This window comes from Tamandua tetradactyla, chromosome 24, assembly GCF_023851605.1.
Source record: "Tamandua tetradactyla isolate mTamTet1 chromosome 24, mTamTet1.pri, whole genome shotgun sequence".
In the NCBI taxonomy this organism is placed as follows: Eukaryota; Metazoa; Chordata; class Mammalia; order Pilosa; family Myrmecophagidae; genus Tamandua; species Tamandua tetradactyla.
This window is the reverse complement of record NC_135350.1, coordinates 37,345,770-37,369,360: the sequence shown is the minus strand read 5'-3', so window position 1 is coordinate 37,369,360 and position 23,591 is coordinate 37,345,770. Positions and strand designations below refer to the sequence as shown.

Below are 23,591 nucleotides of genomic sequence, written 5' to 3'. Positions count from 1 at the left end.
AAATAAACATTTAATCCAAGACAAGGAGTGTGTTTAATAAGAAGCCTTTCCCTCCAATTAGACCAGTCTCCCAAATTCCGTTTTATGCGGAAATTCTGTGGCCACCCTAAGGTACATGTGTGGTAGACCCCAGTGGAGTGCTAGACTGGCTTTCATGAACTGATTGTGTGCACCTCTTACCAACTCATGATCACTCACATCACAGGTAGCTTGAAACTGGACAGGGTGGGAATATTTACACCACGGAAATAGGCGAATTCTACAAATATGGGATTTTTTTTCCCTAGTGGGCTAACTGTTAAACATCTATACCTCAAGAAATTGGCTATGGAAGTAAGAAAAACAGTAAAGTTTTATTTAATCCCTTGAATGATGATTTAAAGTAAAGCTTTCAGTTGAAAAGAGAAAAAGGAGAAGAAGCATGTATGATTTTGAGGTATGCTTGCTATGTATACATGGCCACGAAAGCTCACAGAAGGTGGGATGGAATGATTTACACCTACCCACAAGGAACTCAACATTTCTAGATTAGTCATTGGTTTCTTAAGGGAAAAGTTTCTCCTGATTTTCTAAACAATAGTTAATACCTGGGGACAAATTATGCGTTTCAAATATGACCACAGTAAGTGGTTTTTGCTTCTTATTTTTCCCGTTGGAATGCTGCTGCTAGATATCTTCTGCAAATTAGACTAATACTTTATTTGAGCAATATGAATTTCATCAGCAGACCAGTTTGCTGAATGTGTGAAGTAGTTATTAAAGACACAGCAAACCACCACAACAGTATAATGCGCCACGAAACTTCTCTTTCAGGGAACATTTCCGGAACTAGGTCTATTCTACAATGTCTGCTCCTACACCCTCTAAAATCTCATCTGCCCCCCTCTTTCTCATTCTTCCTTCAAAAGGTTAGTGTATTTACACTTTCCATAATGAATCCTTTCTAGGGCTTAACCCCTCAACTGTGAAATTTATTCTAGAAATTGTTCACCACAGCAAGGAAGATATAAGAGATGATTAGCCCACGTGACAGGAGAGGTGGATTAAGGACAAGAAATCCAATGTTGAACCATATTCTCCTAGCAGGGCAAAATGCACTTCTTCAAGCCTACTCAAGTGTTGAAAAAACTGTAGACTGTATACAAAGAGTCCCATTTTACTCTCAAGACAGCTATTAGGCACTCCATAAGAAACCAGTCTCTTGCTACATGATTTGACACACAATTGGTGCTCAAAAATGTTTGTGGAAAGAATGGAATATTTTTCTGTAACATTAGAGTTCCACTGCACTAAGCTTTAAACCGAATATTTAGTAATAAGGGAGCACATTTATCTTTTACTTAAAGTAATGTTTTTAGGATCATCAGATTAATTTCCTAGATCAAAAGCATGCCAATCTTGAGCATTTATTAATTCTCTTGGTCAACATGAGTATCCCTAATCCTCATTTGGGGATACTATTTATTGTGAGATCTGTGGATTAATTACCATTTTAAAGTTACAAAAAAAAAGAATACTTAGTGATGTTAAAAAGTATAAAGAAAGTGAGGAAAGGGATATGGAAAATTTATTCACGATAAAAAAGGTGAAATAGGAGACAAAAGGGCTTCTTTTTATCTGGTGGTGGCAACACAGCTTCTCAAGAATGAAGAAGGTGGATTAACATTGATGACTCTTGAGGTTTATATAAAAATCTGGTGACTAAGTCAGTCTCCCTGCAGTTCTCTTTTATGCTAAGAAAACAAAGGTGAGTTAACTGGAGTCAAATAACTTATCAAAATTTCCAGACAAGTGTAAGTACTTCACTGAGTTTGAAAATACTGACACATCTATTTCTTATTCTTTCTAATTTAACTTTTTTTTTCTTTGGAAATTTTGCACCATATTTGGCATTTTTATTTTTTTGTTTGCTATGATGCCTCTCCTATAAATGACAGCCAATCACATATACTGGTTAAAGGCCAAGTGATTAAAGAAAACAAGAAGTGCTATGCAAAAGCTGGAAACTGGTGCGGTCTAGAAGGATGGGTATGAACTGTAAGTGTTGCTGAGGGTGGTGGACACAAGTATTTCAGGGGTTAAAGTGTGCAGAGACAGGTATCATGATCAGGCTGTGTTTTAATCTGCTAGGCTGCCAAAAAGCAGACACTATAAAATGGGCTGGCTTTACAATGGGAATTTATTAGTTTAGAAGCTAACAGTTCTGAGGCCATGAAAATGTCCAAATTAAGGCATCATCAAGCTGATGCTTTCTTCCCAAAGCCCAGCTGCAAGCAATCCTGGACTCCTCTGTCACATGGCAAGGCACATGGTGGTGTCTGCTGGCCTTTCCCATTCTCTTCTGGGTTTCAATGCTTTCGGCTTCTGGCTATTCCATGGCTTTCTCTCTCAGCTTCTGTGGCATTCTCTATTTGTCTGAATTTTCATTCTCTAATAAAGGACTCCAGTAAGAGGATTAAGCCCCACCCTGAATGAGGTGGGTCACTTCTTAACTTGAGATCTTATTTGCCAAAAGATCCTACTTAACAATGCGTCCACACTTATCGGAATGGAATAGCTTTAAGAACACAATTTTGGGGGGTTCAAAAAGCCTCTAAACTATCACAGGCTGTGAAGCAAGAGTTTCTGGCCAACATTATGAATAAATATGCCAGACTCTGGAGAGTTAATATAGTAGCCTGGAGAGTATATAACTCCTCCTGTGGGTTTGCAATGTCTTGTGATGTTGAAATATATTTCATTGAGCACTTACTTTGCTCCATGTACCTATAAAGCTTAAGGCCCTCATAAGCACAATCTCATTTAAACCCTACAATAATCCTGTGAGGTCGTACTCATTTATCTCACATTTTACTGTCAAGGAAACTGAAACTCAGATAATTTAACTAATTTGCTGTGCTGGTTTGAAAGGATGTATGCCCCCTAGAAAACCCATGTTTTAATCTAAATCCCATTTCATAAAGGCAGAATAATCCCTATTCAATGCTATATGTTCGAAATTGTAATCAGATCATCTCCCTGGAAATGGATTTAATCAGAGTGGTTAAACTGATTAGGTGACGACATGTCTCCACCCATTTGGATGGGTCTTGATTAGTCTGAAGTGCTATAAAAGAGGAAACATTTTGGAGAATAACAGATTCAGAGACAGCAGAGAATGCTGCAGCACCACGAAGCAAAGAGTCCACGAGCCAGTGACCTTTAGAGATGAAGAAGGAAAATGCCTCCCAGGGAGCTTCATGAAACCATAAGCTAGGAGAGAAAGCTAGCTGTATTTGCTATGTGCCCTTCTAGCTGGAGAGAAGCCCTGACTGTTCGCCATGTGCCTTCTCACTTGAGAGAGAAACCCTGAAATTCATCAGTCTTCTTGAACCAAGGTATCTTTCCCTAGATGGATGCCTTTGATCGGACATTTCTATAGACTTGTTTTAATTAGGACATTTTCTTGGCCTTAGAACTATAAACTAGCAACTTATTAAATCCCCCTTTTTAGAAGGCATTCTGTTTCTGGTATATTGCATTCTGGCAGCTAGCAGACTAGAACACTCACCCAAAGCCAAATAGCTAGTAAGAAATGCTAGCTGACTTCAGAGTCTGCATTCATTAGTACTTATGGAAGTCCTTCCAATACAGGACCAGCAGGATCGAAGACCAGTTGGTAGTACAAGTATTTGGGAGGCAGAGGGAGTAAAGAGGATGGACAAGTGGTTAAAACAACAGTCTGAGCAAGTGGTGAGAAAGACAGTGGAAAGAGAAAGACATAGATGCAACATGTCTTTTGAAGGAAGAATTACCAGGACCTGAATTCTAACTGGTTAGAGGGAATGATGGAGAAAACAAGGGCCCAGAAACTGAGTCTGTATCTTCTTCATGGGAAGACTGTAAAAATTAGGTTCCTACTGAAAGACTGTAGGAAGAGGGTGGAAAAGGCAATAGAGTCGCAAAATGGCGACTGGCTAGTGTGGGCTGTTGGGCGGCACCATGACGGACCACATCACCCACACCTGTGCTGGCCCTAGGAGGAATCTCTTTTTGGGGGCTCATGGTCAGTTGTACACTGTGGTGGTTGCAATTGTCATAGCACTTACTATTTTCAGATTTATAAAAATGCAATTTTCTTTTCACATTCTCAATTACTCTCTGGGCATTCAACTCAAACTTCCATTTCCCTCAAATTTCTTTGACACTTTTCTGATGCCATGCTTCTAATTATTTTCAAATGATGGTGGTTAGTGGGACTGTTGCCTTTGCAGAATATTTAGAGTAGCAGAAATTCTGTCAATATATTAGCTATACCAATGGCTTTCAAACATTTTTCACACAGTCCAGAGCACAAAAGAAATTACAGTACAACCTCACTGCACACATTTATATCCAATTGTCTGTCAATGCCATTGAAATAAAAATAATTATCTTCTGACATTTTTCTATTCATTTCTATCTCAATATAAATACGGATTGAGACCCACCAAACTGATATTCAGAACTGAAAAATAGAAAGCTTGATGGGTAACCATGTGGTCTTCCGATTGGGCTCTCTGGGACCTTGCTCAGAATTTAGCACTTAGAGCTTCATATTGTTGAAAACAAGAAAGAGTGAATGAACTGCATGTTTTTTGGTTGGTGATGTATTTTTCTTAAACTAAGAAAGATTTTGCACCTTCATTACATGGAAATCTCCCCCAGTTTATGCCATCTGCAAACAGTAAATTGTTCCCAAGTCCCAAATTGAAGTTATTGATAACCCCCATCACAGAATCAATCAACGAGACACTGCATTAGGGATTTAAACCTCTGAAGATCACGTTCATTTCTAATCAGAATATTATATTGATTTAGAGAATTTTAACAAGCTGGTAGAAAAGTTAATCTGGAGTAAAACAGACTCACAGCAATAGCACATCCCCATCCCCACTTCTGTAATTGCTAGAACATAGAGAAACTTTTAAAGACTTGCCTAATGATGACATATATTTTTTTCAGACAGACTCTCTATTCTAGCAAGCAAAGTAATGTGACATGCCATGCAGATGACCTGTATGTCCAATGTCCATGACTTTATTTGTGTCCTTCTTTCTAAAAGGCCTATCTTCCTTCTCGCTATATATAGTTTCAGTTTAATTCAGTTCAACTAATTAAACACCAACAATGTACTATGTACTAAATCAGGCACTAAGGACACAAAGTAAATAAACATGGACTCTGCCCTCAAGAACTTCATTATGAAGTAAAAGAAACAGATGTCTAAACAAATGATTACAGAGAAAGGAAGGGGACAGACTGACAATGGAGGGTATCATGCTCTGTGGAGGACAGGACAAGACAAATGGGGGGATGGTGGCTGAACAAGATAGATAAGGAACTGCCCCAGCATGTTGTGTAATTTCTCTCCCACCACAAATAACCAAATACACCCAGCAGCACACTGAATAAAAGGTTGGAGATGGAAGACAAAATATCCAAAGCATTTTAAATGTTTTGCTGTGAAGGGGAAGCATGCTTATATTTAATTTTGCAGTTGAAATGAAGCCTACTGATTTTGCTTACTAAAACGATGTTCCTATTCTTTAGGTGTGAGATAGCAAGAAAGCTGATTGTCTAAATAAAAACTTCCAAGTGTAGACCTTGGTCACCTAGTGGTTCCTGAGAATCTTCCAGGGGGTCTGCAAGATCAAAACTATTTTCAAAATTATACTAAGAAGTTATTTGTCTTTTTGGTTATGCTGATATTTGTATTGATGGAACAAATCATGATTATTTGACAGTAATTCTGCTGATTTTCATAATGTCTCTAAAGGCATCTCCAAAAGAAAATCTTTAGGAAGCTGAAATGGGGGCAGCAGGAAGAACTTATTTAGAAGACACAAGACTTGACCAGCTGAAGTCTCAGTATCTTTAATCTGTGAAATGAGAGGGCTACCTAGGAAAGTGCATCCCAAACCTGGCTGGGCATCGGAAGTATATGAAAACTTTATAGTTTTTGTGCTCCCACAATCTTTATGAAATTAATCTTTGCGTTAATTGAGGCTATGACCTGGCTCCCATGTAAAAGCCAGCCAAGATGGAGGTAGAGTTTATATTTCTATTATGGAATTTCAGGGAGTCCAGGAAGGGTCCCTTCCCTTCACAGTAGGCCATCCCTCCTGTCCAGGGACTTCCCACTCACAGAATCAAAATTTCCTTCTGACAACTTTTCTGGCTCTGCTTCCAAATGTTTTAGTCTATAAAGCATGGCTGCTACAGTTAAATCCTCGGGAAAAACGGTAAGTGGGTGTGCTGGTTTGAGGCTGTTGTGCAGCATGCTCTTTCTCCTAGTCCAACCTTGGGTAGGCAGACTTACTGTTTGGGTGGGATCTTTTTAATCAAGTTGTTTCCATGGAGATGTGACCCATCCAACTGTGGGTGGGGCTTTTGATTAGGTGGTTTCCATGGAGATGTGTTCAGCCCATCTTTAAGTGTCTCAATCCACTCACTGGAGTCTTTAAAAGGGAACCACTTTGGAAAAAGCTTCCGAGCTGACACAGAGACTTGGACATGCAGAAAGAAAATGCCCCTGGGGAAGCAGTTTGAAACCAGAAGCCAAAGGACCAGCAGAAGCCAGCCTTCCCTGCTGACAGAGGCATTCCGGATGCCATCGGCCTTTCCTTGACTCAAGGTATCTTTCCCTGGATGCCTTAGTTGGACACTTTTATGGCCTTAAAACTTAAACTTGTAACTTCATAAGTTCCCTTTATAAAAGCCAACCTATTTCTAGTATATTGCATTCCAGCAGCATCAGCAAACTACAAGTAGTGGGTATTATCAAATATCCACTGCAGACACAGTATCAGTAAAACATTCTCGAAACATCTAATATTAAACAATGTAACTACCTGGTGAACATATCCCCAGGCAACTTAGTGAGCTGACTTCCTGGGTCAGATAGTTTTCCCAGGAACACATTTCCTGAGGCCTTGCTCCTGCTCCCACCTGCCAAGCAGTGTTAATGTGCACGCCCTTCACTCCCAACCACTAGCAGTGATGCAAGATGGGAACTGTGAGAACTGACAAGTGTCAAGGGAACAGAGGCATGAGGAGCTGGGCTGGGCAGCAGCTCTTGAGGAATAAAGGTCAGGAACTTGGGGGCCTGGGAGCTCTGGGGATGATGCTGTGGATGGAGGAAGGATAGTAAGAAGCTATGTACATCAGGCAGTTATTTCTCTCCCAATCCTTTGCCTTCCCAGTGCTGCCTTCCTTCCTGATCACCTTTCATAACTAATGAGATTGACATTGAGATGGCGGAGTGGCTGTTGTTCTACCTTTGGAATTGGGGCACATGGTCAATTACTGACAGATAAATGAAATAGATGTGGATGGTCAGGACTTGGCACCAAAGGCACACAGGCATAAGGGGCTAGAGACATGGCCAAAGGAGATTCAGCATCTTTGGCAAGCACTATGTCCTGATGGTTACTACATTTTCCAATAAAGGACAAGGCAACAGTGTGCGTGTGTGTGTGCGTGTGTGTGTGTGTGGTAGGGGTGGACTTAGGTGTGCATGCTTGTATAGGGGTTAGACAGGAGACAGTGCCTCTGTCTGAGAAGAGGGTTCAAATACAAGACAGGTTTGGCCCTACAATTTGAATAATGGAACCAGAGCTGGACACCTAATTTCATATTTTTACCGATGATATCTACATTTTGTTATTACAAATAGTCTAATCAATAGTAACATAATAGTAACCTGCTTAAAGCACAGCAGTCACTCAGTGATAGATGGAGTTAGCACATTCTTTCACTATAGGTTGTATGTGGGCATCTTGGAATCAGTGGAAAAAAGGAATCAACACAGAGACAGAAGACAAAAAGATTGTGTTCCTGTTCTGTCTTTGGGACGGATTCCAGACAGTTGATAAGAAGTGCCCTGGCAGGACCGTGGACTCACTAACACTCTAATAACTGCATCCATTTTGGGAGGAAGAGCAGAGTACAATCCTTCCTTCTTACCCGCTTCCTACCAGCTTTTCAAGGGAGCTGCAGAAAAAAGTGGTTGTGTTACCCTCTCTTTGGTTATTTTTTCCTTTCTTTAATGAAGTAGACATTTGTTTGCCTTGTCGTTCATGTCATAGGCAAAGATAAACGCAGGCAGCACCATCACTTGTAATGCAATCTGGGATCCCAATCATACAGGTTCATATTTGCTGACACATTTCATATGGAAAAAAAAAATCTGCTTAACTGATCTTAATCGTGGGTCAGTTTTCTGCGCCACTCTCACTTCCACAATGAATAATGTCTATAATTCACCTACACCAGGCAGACTTAATTTCACGAAAAGCCTTACCTGTCTCAAGAGAATTGAATTCCAGAAAATTCTTTTTTTTAATCAGCAGAACAGGGATAAATAGTATAACCTTTCTCCAAACTCAGAGCTCTATTATCCCGCTACCACGCAGCAAATAATCTAGGGTGTTTTGGGGTACTAGTAATGAATTTTGAATATATCAACCTCCTTTCACAAATATTTACTGAGCACCTACTATGTACCAGGTATAGTCATGCATAATTTTATTTTATACCACTTTTACTTCTCTTCTTATTTATCCTACAAATTGTCAATACACTAATCTTTAGGTCCCTTTTGGCATGCTTATTTTCTTAAGATTATTATAACTTGTTTTTACTTAAAATTTTTTTATTGATATGGACTATATATTCACACACCATGTAATCATCCAAAGATTATTATAACTTCTGCAAAAACTATTCTAATTCTTATTTTAAATGCAATCTTTCTTTATTATCCTTTCATTAGCTACTATTGGCACTAGTTGCTTCAATTGTTACCTAGAATTTGGATTTTTCCTTTGCTTATTACTTATATATGCAGGGAGATAAGCGGGAAAAATACACCATCAGGAGTTATTCTTTGGAAAAACCAGACATCTCTCTTATGCTCCTTAAAAGAAATCACAGGTAATCTGTTATACCTGAGAAATATATCCTTCCCACACCCATCTCAAAGCCTTGAAAAGTAAAAGACAAAGAACACAGTGCATTAGAAGATAATGTGATTTCTAGTTCACTGCCTTTTCCACTGAATTATGAATGTACCAAAGAAAGGAACTATTGCATCAATCTCATTTCTATCAACAGACAATGTAGAGCTATCATAATCAAAATAGTTTTTGAAAACTTTTCCCATATTTTAGTTCTCCAAAATTTTATACAAACGTGCCATTAAGGCTTACCTCCTTTATTTGATTCTTAAATGAGAGTTTTTATCCATTTTCTACTGCTATAAGGTCATTCAAATTATCTTTCTCTCTCCAAATCTCCATATTTGGGCAATGCCTATGAAATTATTATGTCTATATTTACATATAACAAATAAGTTCAGTATAACTTGAACTAATTTGACAAAAGGAAGTATCCATTATGATTCTTTGGTGGCACATAGCAGCAAATGATTCTGGTTAATTTACACATGCAGCATTTTGATTGGACACCAATCTAAGCATTAACCCCACTAGTTCCTAGAACATCCTATGTGGTAGGTACTGCTTTTAGCCCCACTTTACAGATGAGGGAACCAAGACACGGAGAAGTTGAGTAACTTGCACCAGATCACCCAGTTAGGATGTGGCCAAACCTTAATTTGAACCCAAGCAGCTGTGTGGCTCCAAAATCTTAGGCATTGTACCCGGTCCAAGGATATATACAGGGTAGGTCACAGAAGTAGTGGGAAGGCTAAAGAAGCAGGTTCAGAAAAGGGTAGAAACCAGGTAAAGTAGAGAATTGGCACAGGGATAAATTAAATCTAAGAATCCCTAGCCCTACCCCACTAATGTTTCAGGTTGACGATTCAAGACTCAAAGACTTGGGAGGGAGCCCAGTTGGCCAGTGACTAAGAGAGGGCAAGGTACCTTGACTGACAGTCCCACCAAACCTGCATGCAGAGGGAAAGAATCAATTCCCCAAGAGGAAATAAGGGTACTGTAAAAAGAAAGCGGAATGGATAATTTTTTTGGAGGGGTGGGCTGGGGTGCACAAAAAATGCCCATTACATGGAACATGAAGGAAAGAAGATTTTTATTCCTCTTAGCAAAAAATTTGCAATGGAAGTTACATGAGAAATCCTCAACTGCCTTAAGAACACGTTCTTAGTATACTCCTTTATTTGGAAGGGATGCCTGTACTCCCTTTTCCCCACAAGGCCATTTCTTAGAGCCCATGTTTTCCTACTTCAATTGGATCAGAGCATGCTCAAATCTCTATCATCAGGGAATAACTCTTCCTTAAAATTCCATGTAGCCAAAATCTGACTTTTAAAAAAGATAGTCTATACCCTTACTCTCTTCCATTCCCACATGATTACCCCCAACTCTGCTATCATCTGCTATGAATCTCTGTCATTCCATCAAACTCCATGCCAAAACAAATGAACACATTTCTCTCCTTAGCTTTGTTGACTTCTCTTCAGTATTTGGGCATTTTAAACACTGTCCTTGAAGCTCTCTCATCTGTGATATGCTCTCACTGGCTTTCCTCTTTTCTCTACAGAAGTCTCCTTAATGCCATTCTTTGTTTCTCTTTTGCTCAGTTTACTTCTTAAGTGTTGGTATTTCCCAGCTATTCTTCCCCCCTCTACTCTCCTTGGGGGGGGCCAACTACTTGTTAAGTTCATGAATCTCAAATCTATCTCCAGCCCTGACCTCCTTATCAATCTCCAAAAAGGTAGCTTTTCATTTAGAGGACTTATTGATATTTCAAATTAAATATGTTTAAAAGCTCAACCACTTTTGCCTATAAGCATGTTCCTCCTTGAATACCTCAGCAAATGTTACCTTCCCCTCCTCAAGCAAGCCAGAAACTTCAAACCACTCTTGCCTCTCTCCTCTTGTTCCACATATCAAAGTAATAACTGTGTCCTATAGGTCCTTCCTTATTAAGGTCTCCTGTATCCATCTACTTCTCCAGTCTCCCTACTGCTTAAGGCAGGTCCTTATCATTTCCTGCCAGAATTAATTCAAGACTTTCCTAAATAATCTCTCTGCCTCCAATCTGTACCTTCTCCAATCAATTCTCCACACTGCTGCCAGAGAGATTTTCATAAAATGCAAATATGATCATGTAAGTCCCATAATTAAAAATGCTTGATGTGTCATTTCAAGATGAAGTTCAAATTTCTGAGTTTGGCACACAAGACTTTTTGCCATGAGGCTCCTGTTACCACTTGATTCTCCTACCTCTTCTAAAGGCCCCCAAACCTTCCAATTCAACTGGGAAGGATCTGTAGCTGCTAAAGCATGTTCAGGCCCCTCTGCCTTGATTTGAAGTTTCTTATTTCTTGAATAGCTTCCCTACTCTCTACTTTCTTGCTAATCTCAACTCAGCTCAGTATCACCTCCTCAGGGAAGCTTTTTTTGATCTTTCCCACGCTCAAGCATTCCCAACTCCTGACTTAGATGCCTGCCTTCTGTTCTCCTGCTACATCCATACGTATCTCAAATATACTGCACTGCTCTGCTGCCACTGTTGCTTGTTTTCTCTTATATAGTAAGTTCCTGGAGGACGCAGAGGGTGCCCACCTGGTAACCCCAACATCCTGCACAGCACTGACAAGGGGAAAAAAAAGGGTGCAAATGTAACAGTTGGAGAATGAAAAATAAATTACCATACTTCAAAAAAAGTGTGATTTTATTTCCTTCAAATGGAATATTACAAATTATTAAGTATGGTGGATATAAGTTAATGGGAGAAATAAGAACTCACATTAGGCCAGCAATGTGTAAAGCATTACCAACAAATTTACTTTAACATAAAATAATAGCTGTTTCTGTTACTGAGGTTTAACTTTCTTCACTAACAAGGATGAGAAATATGTCCATCTTATTCCCAAATCATGACTCATTGGCTTTGAATTGATTGTTTTATTGAATTGACTAATAGTCTACAGCCAAAACAGTTATCATGAATATCTATGTAATATAAATATCTTATGTAAACAATAAACAAGTTTATTTGCAACATGCCTGTTAGCCTGACCATTGAGGAAATGTGATCTCTCACTTGCTTGAATGATGGGCATACTTTTTTGAGACAAGCCCACACGTTTATAAGAGCACATTAAGAAAGGATCAATAGAAAGCGTGTAGAATATTAGCCTGAGAAATCATTTTTGTCATAAGTACAGGCACTTGACTCACTAAAAATTGCCTCTTCACAGCCTGAGGAAGCTTACTGGGCTGTTTCCATTTTGCTATCATGGAAATTATGAATCACAGTCTCAGAGTTTGCATGAAAGACCTCACAAATCTGTGTGAATTCTCCTCATAAATATATAGCAAGCTGGACTGTCTTGTTTTAGGAATTCATTGATCTGATTATTTGCCATAAATGCTATTGTAAAAATACACTCAGATGGTATGGAGGGCATTTTTTTTTCCAAAGATGATAAGAACATTATCCACATATGTTATGACTTAAGATCTCCTGTTGTTAAGAATTACTAAAGTTGCACTGGAGTGGCTGGAGGGAAGGAGCTGAAACTGTAGAGCTGTGTTCCAGTAGCCATGTTTCTTGAAGATGATTGTTTAATGATATAGCTTTTACAATGTGACTGTGTGATTATGAAAACCTTGTGTCTGATGCTCCTTTTATCTATGGTATGGACAGATGAGTAAAAAAAAATGGATAATAAATAAATAAATAGGAAGAACAAAGTTTAAAATAAATTAGTAGATTGAAATACTAGTGGTCAATGAGAGGGAGAAGTAAGGGGTATGTATGTAAGAGTTTTTTCTTTTTTATTTCTTTTGCTGGAGAGATGCAAATGTTCAAAAAAATGAACATGGTGATGAATACACAACTATATGATGATATCGTGAGCCACTGTTTGCACATCATGTATGGAACGTTTGTATGTCAAGAATGTTTGTATGTTTGTTTGTTAAGGTTTACAATAAAATATTTAAAAAAAGATTCACCAAAATTTATCTAAGGTTTTTAATATCTAGACTATAAAAATTCCTGCTTAATCAGGGACTAAAAGATGAGATAAAGCAGGCCTTCTTTGTAATTATTTCTCTTATTCCCTCGACTCATATGTGGCTAAATAAAAGGCCCGAATTAGTCACACAAAATGTAGTCTCTTTTGGGCTTTCCCAGTTGTTTAACATGCACTATGTACCAGGCCTGTGGTAGGTTCTAGAAAGCACAAAGATGGCCAAGAGTGAATCCCTGCCTTCAGGGATTCTGCTGAGGGAGAAAGTCCCAGAGATTTAAGCAGTAACACAAGAGGAAAATGAATCATTCCAGCTTGTGCAATCAGGGAAGGCTCCCTGGGGATGGCTGCAGTACCAGGAAGGAAAAAGCAGCAGCAGCAGTATAAATAAATGCACAGAGGATTGTACCTATGAGGTGGGCATGGGGAACAGCTCCAAATTGAATGAGGCATGAGAGGGAAGGAGAAATAGTAAGGTATCGGGCCTGAAGTGTGAAAGTAATAATATTTATATATGTACTTAAGCGTGTGACATTTTAACATATATATTATCTCCTGAATTCATTCATCTACATTCATAGAATGGTTGCTTTGTCCTAGGTACTGTGCACTGGGAATATAAGGGTGAACACATCAGGAGGCAGAAACATAAAAGAGATAGTTGGAATACAAGGCAGTGAGCACGTGATAGAGTGAAGCAGAGGCATTAGGAGAACACCAGAGGAGCAGAAGCAACAACAAAACTGCCATGAATCTGAGCAGGAGTTTGCCAGCAGAGAGGAGAGGGCATTTCAGGTGCCTGTGAACTAAGCATGAACAGATGTACAGACAGACCTGAGAGGTGCCTGTTGGGAGGCATGGTTGGGGGGTGGGGTTAGAAGTAGGAACAGTAAGTATTTGGGCATTGCTAGAGCGCAGGATGCGAGGCTGGCGGTGCAAGGCAGCCATCTGTCGAGATAAAGGGAGGGCAAGGCAAGAGGGCCTTGTACGCCTCCACCTCTGGTCCCGGACAGTCACTGCAGGCTGATGGAGGTGGCTGGGTAGAGACTAGAGTCAGAAGAACTTTCCAGAGGGCAACTGCAGAAGATAAAGCGAGAACTTAGGGCAGTGGTAGCAGAAACAGGGAGGAAGGGATGGATTCTAGAAATACTGAAGAGGCTAAATCTGCTGAGTCTGGAGACTGACTGAATGTGAAGGATGAGGGTGAGGGAGTACAAAATGGATCCAAGGTTCTAGGGTGAGACAGATAGGTAACAGGATACTGCTGTAAAAGTGACGATGGCTGTATTCACAGGATACCCACCACAAGTCTGTGAGGCAAGGGACCCAGCCCACCCTGAGGAGGGTTCTGGTAGGGTTTGTTGAGCAGGATGACACCTGAGCAGGGACTGGGAGGATGAAGTTAGCAAGGTAAAGGAGAGGGTAGGTGGAAGGAGAAATGCAAGGCAAAGGAAACAGCATGAGCAGAAGCAGAACAGTGAAAACATGTTGGAGAACCATAAGCAGTTCAGAATTATTATCCTTCTTACCTTCCATCAACACATCTCTATGTGATAAGCTGTATCAGAGGGGTGGTTTAGAGTGCACCTTCTCGGAGCAGATTTTCAGCTACTTACTAGCTGTGTGGCCTCAGGCAAATTACTTAACTCTTCAGTGCTTAAATCTCCTCACATGTAACATGGGGATGAAAATACCGTCTACCTCTAGGAATGCTGTGAGCTCTTAGGAGTGAGCTTTGCACACTGTTAGTAGCAGCAGCGGCCATCAGAGTACTAGTAATAATTAGCATTATTAATGGTAGAATTACTTGGACTTTCTTACAAATATAAATTCAAGACTTCCAAGCCCATCTCCCCTTTTCTACCTCCCTTTTTCCACCCCTCCACTCCAAAAATCACAGACTAATCAAAAGATCATGACTTGGCATTTTAATTCTGCAACTGTATTGGAAACATCAGGCTGTAGTGCAAAAATCTCTGCTTCCTGCCCTGTCGTCAATTCAGGTCTTTTTTCTTTTCCCAATTTTTACAATCTCTTTTCTCCTTAATTATTCCTAAAAGAAATGACTCAAGATTCACTTGTATGGAAACCAAAATTCACAATAATGGGAAAAGGCACAGTTAATCAGCTTATTTAAGAAGAACTGGTGTTTTAGCATGATGCCCTGATATATCCCAGTGTAATATGGGCAGTGAATAAAGAAGTATTTACAAAGTCCCCTTGGGAGTTTGGGGAGAAAGGAGGAAAAATTCAACTTTCCCGTTTGGAGAATTTCAGATACTCTTGCAAGCAGTGGGAACAACCAAATCAATAGGCTGAGCGCTCAGTCTTGGGGTTGGCTCCGATGAAACTTATAGCTGTATAGGATAGGCTAAGCCTACTTCAAATTAGGCATAAGAGTCACCCCAGAGAACCTCTTTTGTTGTTCAGATGTGGACTCTCTCTCTCTAAGCCAACTTGGGAGGTGAACTCACTGCCCTCCCCCACTACGTGGGACATGACTCCCAGGGTGTAAAACTCCCTGGCAACGTGGGACAGAAATCCCAGGATGAGCTGGGACCTAGCATCAAGGGATTGAGAAAGCCTTCTTGACAAAAAAGGGAAGAGAGAAATGAGACAAAATGAGGTTTCAGAGGCTGAGAGATTTCAGGTCGAGAGGTTATTCTGGAGGTTATTCTTATGCCTTATATAGACATCCCTTTTTAGTTTATGGTGTATTGGAGTGGCTGGAGGGAAGTACCTGCAACTGTGTTCCAGTAGCCTTGATTCTTAAAGACGATTGTATGAAGATACAGCTTTTAGTGTGATTGTGAAAACCTTGTATCTGATGCTCCTTTTATCCAGGATATGGACAGATGAGTAAAAAAATATGGATAAAAAAATAAATAAATAATAGGAGGGACAAAGAGTAAAATAAATTAGGTAGATGGAAATACTAGTGGTCAACAAGAGGGAGGGGTAAGGGATAGGGTATGTAAGAGTTTTTTCTTTTTATTTCTTTTTCTGGAGTGATGCAAATGTTCATGAAAATGATCACGGTGATGAGTGCACACCTATGTGATGACATTGTGAGTCATTCATTTTATACCACGTATGAAACGTATGTGTGTGAAGATTTCTCAAAAAAAAAAAATAAATAAGAGGAACTGATGTTTGGGAGGAAATTACCAAGGACAAGTAGATTGTTAAAACTTTCATTCTTTTGCCTAAATTTATAACTCCGCTGCTGCAAAACTACTTATTTTATTCACCATGGAAATAATGCACCAATTTTTCTTTTAGATTAGTCGTTTTCTAGCTTGACTTCAATTGTTCAGATTCTCAGCTCGCTTTCTCTTCTTCTTTTCCCGCAACTTTTAGCCATTTTCCTTTTTATAGAGATCCTCACTCAATCGCAACCAAGAATTCCCTGCATTTTCTTCTCTAGTGACATTAACAGGTTTTGTTCGTTATATATACATAACAAATATACATATTAATATTTAATTATTATAACTATAATGTATATTACATAATATATATTTTAAAAACATGATGCTTGAGTAGTTTTTATATTCTGAGTACTTTAACAACAGCAGCGAAAGGAAGGAGAAATCAGGAGGAAGACTGTTTTGCAAAATATGAAAATGCTCATTTCAAAACACCAACATCTTACAGTTTTTGCAGATTGTCTTATTAAAGCTGTACAGATAATATTATCATGCAGGTGATGTTCATTAAAACCACTGAATAACGATGATCCATCCTCAAAATCTTGTGCTCAGCCTTTTGATTCCTCCTTCTTTGTCTGGAGTCAGTCTTCAGTCTGCTTTGATAGTTCCCTTCCAGTGGAATTCACCTTTCGCTGCTGCTTTCCTATATTTTGTTTTTACTGCAAGAGTTATGCTTTCTTTTCATCTAAGAATCCACCTCATATTCAGAAACCTTACTTAAAAAATTTTCCATAGTTCTTTTTGTCTTTTTTTCCTTCAGGTTTTTCAAATGTGACCCAAGTCCAATTTACTTCTATTTCCTATGAACATCTCCTCTTGTACTTTAATTTCTTATGTTCCATGTTACTGATTCTGGGAGCTTTCTGACTTTCAGAATGAGTAGAAAACCAAAATCTCAAATAAAAAATGTCACTAAGTACTGAGGGGGTGGTGGTGGTGGTGTTCTCTCACTAAATTAAAGATACCAAGACAGAATTTAAAAGAAAACAAACTATAAATCTTAAAAGGATTCAGAATGTAGTCCCACAAAATTACCCATACAGTGAGTTGTATTTTTAAAGTCTACTACTCTATCATTATAAACGTGAAGAATTTAAGAACTGATGGAAAATGAACTGAGTTGAATAAACATTTATTGAGGCTTTCTAGTCATGAGACATTGTGCCAAGTTTTGTGTGAGCTAAACAAAAATATGTAAAAGTTATATAAAGACACATAAAAGCTGGCTACTGCCCTCCAAAATTAAACATATTAGGGAAGAAATAATCCTAAAAATAACTCTTCAGTAAAGTGCTATGGGTGAATAAGAGCACAGATGTCCAACACTGGGGTGAACTTAAAAGGCCATTTGGGGGTTGGGCCACGATGGCTCAGCAGGCAGAGTTTTCGCCTGCCATGCTGGAGACCTGGGTTCAATTCCCAGTGCCTGCCCATGCAAAACAAAACAAACAAATAGGCTATCTGGAGGTGTGGCAAATGCATTTTAATACATACATATCATTTTATTTCATTAAGCTATTGAAATTTTGTCATTGTAACAGAAGTTAGCCTATTGTGCTTAATACATCTAATCACTGACCAAATTAGAGCATGTGCCCTTACCCTAACACAGGGTGAAGATGTGAGTTGAGTTTTAAGAACTGAGCTTTGGAGGCAGAAGCAAGAGGCTCTGAAAGAAAGACTGAAAGACAGGAAAGTAGACCCTGTGGTGGTCCCTTGTGGTCAACTGTGCTTAGAACTTCAGAGTATGAGGCAAGAGAGGTGGGGATGGGGTTAAAGTTCACATTGAAAAACATGGCTTTAGGGCATCACTTTATTATGAATAGACTTTAATGTCAGATTAAAATTGGCTCTTATTACTTTGAATTATCTCAAGGTTTCTGTATGTTTGAACATTAGGAAAATAACATTATACTGTAAAGTTAAAAATGTCGATTTTTGCTGACTTCAACAGATGTAGAAGAAAATTTACTCTCAATTAACTGTCAGCCCATCAAACCTGTGTCAGGTAATGACAAAAAAAATGTTTTACCAATTTTCTTGGGAGTTTCCAAGATGTTTGCTGGATTGATCATCCTGAATACATGGAAAGATGTACCATCAAATTCCGAGTCATGAGAGTCTTAAGACCACTTATCCTGCTCCTCACCTTGGATAATTTTTCCCAGAGTAACTGAAGACATTCCTGAGCATTTTCTGCTTTCCACTGTGTCCTAAATCGCATACATTTTCAAGGCATCCAATTTGAGACGAGTTTCAGTGTGTGATCATGAAGGGAAGTTTTTTTCCCCCTCCTTGTAATGCAAACTGGCTCTAGCATGAATCAAAGCAGAGATATTCAGCTTCTTACTCAAAAGCAAAGAATATGTGATACAATTTTTCAATGCTTTCTTGGTCACTAATTTATAAGACAATATAAAAGTGTGCAGATCAAACTAATTTTACAACAATTGTTCTCCCCTTCGCTAATGATTTTGAGCCAATTAACTTTTCATAAACATCTCATTGCCACCTTTAGGACTGTAAGTTAGCATTACTGTACTCCACATTAGGACAGAGAAAAGCAAATGATCACGCTCTTACCCTCTGTACCTTGGTATAATTCAACTTCAGCTTGTATAAGGGAAATTTGTGTTTTGTTTTTTCCCCTGGCAGGGCCTCCTAATGAAAATTACTGAAAAACAATGTGATTTTGTCAGAACAATATGAAGCTTTTCTAAACTGGAGTTGAGCTATATTTTACCCTTTGAAGGACAGCAGAAGTTAATCTGCAGCAAATTTAGCCTATGGTGTATCTAAAAAAAAGACAACACCAAACACTTATGAACCTCACAAGGTCTTGGTGCTATTTTAAAGATTTCTAATATATGTCAAAAATGAGAATTAATATTTCCCAATAATCATAATAATAACTACTGTTTTTAAGCCTGCTATTAAAGGATATTGCACTAGTGCTGTCTCTTATTTGCTCTCTACAACAAGCCAACAAGGATTTTCTCAATTTTAAGATGAGGGAACTGAATCTTATTCCTCAATGACCTTGAATATTGGCATCATTTTCCCCTACAGACTATCACCTCTCCATGATACTCTTTGTGACTTCCTACTATCCGATGGTTCCCTTTGTAAGCTTAGGTTATACTTATTACTTCTCTGAGTCTCTAAATATGTGTTTAGTCAGGAACTTTCCCCTCTTCCCATCTTTGACACTTAACGCTACCTAATGGTACTGACTCCAATAGCAGTAATTATAAGCATTGCCCATCTCTCTACATTCTGGGTCCTCTATTTTATAACGTATGCCAAATAGTTGACCTGAATGTAGAGCTAGTATCAAAAACTCAATATACAACACTTGATTTGACATCATTATGCCAAAAGGAAATTTCCTTCCTGGCATCTCTATTTCTATTAATGGCACCAATGTTTCCCAGACAAGTCTGGGCTTAAAATCCTGGAATCATTCTGACAGCTTCTGCTCCCTCAACCTCCCATGTTCATTCAGTCCCTAGTTCTCCAAATATTTGCAACTTGCCTTCCAATATCTGAGAAGCAAATAACAATACCCCCTTATGTTTATAAGGCTCTTCAAGATATACAAAGCTCCCATGGATCTTATTACTTATAATTTCTACTTTAATCTCATAGATCCAAAAACTGAGGCTTCCGAAACTTATGTGGCTTGTCCCACTAATCAGACTTGATCCCAACTTTTCTGACTCCAGGTGCAAAATTTCAACAACTGCTTATCACATCATGCTTGAGCTAGAGCTGTCTCAGAAATGCTTCCTTTATTCTTCTCCAAAACAACTTATATAATGACTAATAATCACTGCCAAATTTGAGATTCATCTGTCATGTGTGTGACAATAGTTATTCTTTTTGATTGCTGGGTAGTACTGCATTGCATGGATGTCACACTGTTTATTCACCCCCCAGTTGAGGGACATTTGGGTTATTTCCTGTTTTGGTTAATTATTAGTAAAATTGCTATAAATAAGCTTTTGTGTGACCACAGGTTTTCATTTCACTTTGGTAGGTAGGAGTGGGATTACTGGGCCATATGGTAAATGAATGTTTAAGTTTATAAAAATCTGCCAGATTCTTTTCCATAGCAGCTGTACCATTTTGTCTCCCCACTAGCAACAAGAAGGGTTCTAGTCACTTCACATCCTTGTCAACACTTGGCATTATCAGGGTTTTTTTGGGTGCTGTTTTTTTTTTTTTTTTTTTTTTTGCCATTCTCAGTGTGTAATGTAGGATAGAATTTTTAAACTTCATCTTTTTAGAATCATATTTCCACTTCCATAATAGGCCCACATTCAACACGTCCCCCTCTTTCTTCATTGTTTTCTTTGTATTATCTTCCCCACTAAATTATAGATTTCTTTACAGGTAAGAAATAAATATGATTCATCTTTGTATATACACTGCAGTTCTACCCTAAGTACAGGAATTTGCAACAAAAGGCAAATAACACATGCTCATAAATGAACACTTTCATATGGTAAGATTAAACATACAGTATGTCCAAAGCATAATGTACTATTGCCTAATTTTACCAAGTGTTGTAAAATTAAAAACAAATTAATAAAACTATGCATTGCGCTCCCCTTTACATGAATATTTTTTCATTTGAATTTACTTTTATGGCACGTGTCTAAATTATAGATTAGTTTCTTTGCTTTAAAAGGAATAAATTGGAAAATATGATGGGGATGTTGAAGTACCTGAGCAATGGATTTCTTGTGCTTTATATGAAAGACAAGAAAACAATCATTTTTGCTAGTATCTAAGAGCTTGTGGATTATTTAACCAATAAATAAATAATTTTACAAATTAAATCACTTACTTGCATTTTAGTGGAAGAGAAAAAGTTGGAATTACAGGGGACACCTGTCTGCAAACATCATTAATCAAGCGAGGTGGGGCAAAGAAGTTGAGAGTCACTGAATCAGTCAAAGAATCCTGGAAACGGAATGATCTTCACAATATTCACAGACTTTGCCAGGATCCTGGCTATAGCATCTGGCTGAATACTGTCAGATTCAGTAAGCTCACCACTTTACAAGGTCTTGAGAAGAAAGAGTCTCAAAACAAAAATCAAAAATAAAAAGAAACATGAAAAAAAAAAGAACAGTGGCAAGGCAGCTTCTTTCTGAAAGTGCTTCTGCTTCTCTGAAACACTATATGAACCTTCTAGAGCTCCTACAGAATCTAAAAACAGAGTTTGGAGTCTATTATAGCAGAAAATATGGTTATCGCTACATCATCCCGCCATGTGTTGAGTTGCTGTCATTCCTTTTCATATTTGAGGATGATGCATATTTTGAAGAGCTGCGCTCAGTGGCTTAAATGACATGAACCTTAGAATGTCTTTACAGCTATTTCTTCTAAAACTTAATTTTCAAAGGAAGTAAACCAACAATTTATAGTTGTTTATAGAGAGAATTTGCATCAGTCCAAAGAAGAAAACTGCTTAAACATAATCCATGAGCAGGCTGTAGAGTAAGTCCTACAGTAGAAAGGCTTCTTGTAAACCTCAAAAACAAGGGAACTTCTGACCTTAAACATTTATTAGCTTTGCTTCTGTGGTGGTTTTGTACTGTATCAGCTCAGCTCAGATGGGCACCGTTTCCCAGAATTCCCTTCCATGAATGGCTGGCACTTGGACAGGGTTGCTTACAAGAGAAATTTATGTAAAGTTTGGAAGGTCGAGCTGAATGGCAGGATTTCTACATTCTGAAGGTGGGTGTAGTGCAACAGGTGCTGCTTACAGATCTCCTGGGCTCACCTAACTGATGTCAGGAAAAGCCAGGGTGCCCGTCCTTCAGCTCCTACCAGATCTCCTCCTTCAGCATCTGAGTCAGGTGCCTGGATGGCTTTGCTGTGATGGTGCCAACCCCTTCTGCAGTTCTTCCAGGTCATTGAGTCTGCAGGAGGGGTGTGTGTCAAACACAGGTTGCAGTCTGTCTTTACAGGTTCTGTTTTCTTTGTAGTTTCCAGTTAGTCCTCATTCAGCCTCACTTGACATGTAGCTTTTCTTCCCGACCTCCAGCTCTGCTGACCTAGGGTGACTTCAGAACCAACACCAGATGCAAAAGAACTTCTTCAGAAGTTCTCTCAATTGTTTAAGATCTAATACTTATAATAAGCCCATCAGTCCATATCATCCACAGTGGTTTTACTTTCCTAAATGATATGGCTTCCACCAAATCTTTTCTCTTCAGAATTTGTATATACTTGGTTACAAATATTCTTTTGTACATGTCTTTTGTTCTAAATTTATGACAGTATCAAATGAAATAGTACTGACATATTAAGCCTAACTAGGTCATTTTCTTTTTCCTCATTTTTGAGATGGGGGCTAGGAAAATGCTCTTTTGCCCAATTCTCCTCAAACTAATGGCAGGGGCAATTGTGAGTTTGATTCTATGACCAGAGAACAGAGAAAAACTAACAAACTAATTTGAACCTTGGTACAATTATCAGAGTTAAAACTGCCTGAGCTATCTACCTGTTTCTTCAAAATGAGTCTTACTGTGACGCCTTAATAGATTTTAATGTGAACATTATATCTAGTCACAGTAAAGTGTAAACATTAAAAATTTGAAAATAATTTCAATTAATCAATTTTTATCCAGAATGTGCATGCATTAAGAGTCAATAAATACTACCCTAGGCACTTCACTTCAATTTTTTTTAAATAAGATTTTATGGTTTTTAACGGCAGTGGTGCATCTTTTCATCTTTACATCCTTTCACACTGGTACACAGATAAGTCCTTTTTAAACATCAATTGAATTAAGTAAAGAACAAATTTCAGCTTCCTGTTTTTTTACAAAGAAAGAAAAGACCAGCAAAGTATGAGCAAACAACCAAAGCCAACTGCATCCTCTGACGCTTTTTTCGCTATTATATAGAAACTCTGGCAGGAAACCACAGTTATATCCTTTTCACCACTTTAAAAAACTTATGAATTGTTGCAAACATAAAACACCTACAATGATATTAAACAGATGTTTATGACAATTTAGACTTGCCACATTCAATTACTTTAAAACATTTTAGCAAAGCTTCTCAAGGACAAGTAGTAACAATGATACTTATAACTTCATCACTTTTTTGGGGGTAAGTTATACAGAAAGATATAATAAATTCTATTGAACTTGATTTCCCCTTCAATGTCGCTGAACTAAAAAAAGAAACTCACGAATGTTAGAATTCCTCATTCAATTCAGACTTGCAGAAAGTTCGAACTGACTAAAGATATACTCCCCTCTACCCCCAAATCATGAAATTATTATTAATTTTTCCCCTTTTACCATGTTGACCCAAGAATTAGAATATTCTAGCTATGAAATGTAGAAGCCCTTTTTTGCTCATCCTCACGT

The 23,591-nt window shown here is 38.4% G+C and overlaps 1 protein-coding gene across 1 annotated transcript in view; it reads right to left on the bottom strand.

Annotated features, from left to right (window-relative positions):
- GPRIN3 (GPRIN family member 3) overlaps positions 1-23,591 on the bottom strand; it is a 65,865-nt gene that overhangs the window by 28,926 nt on the left and 13,348 nt on the right. The gene's annotated exons all lie outside the window — the stretch shown is intronic.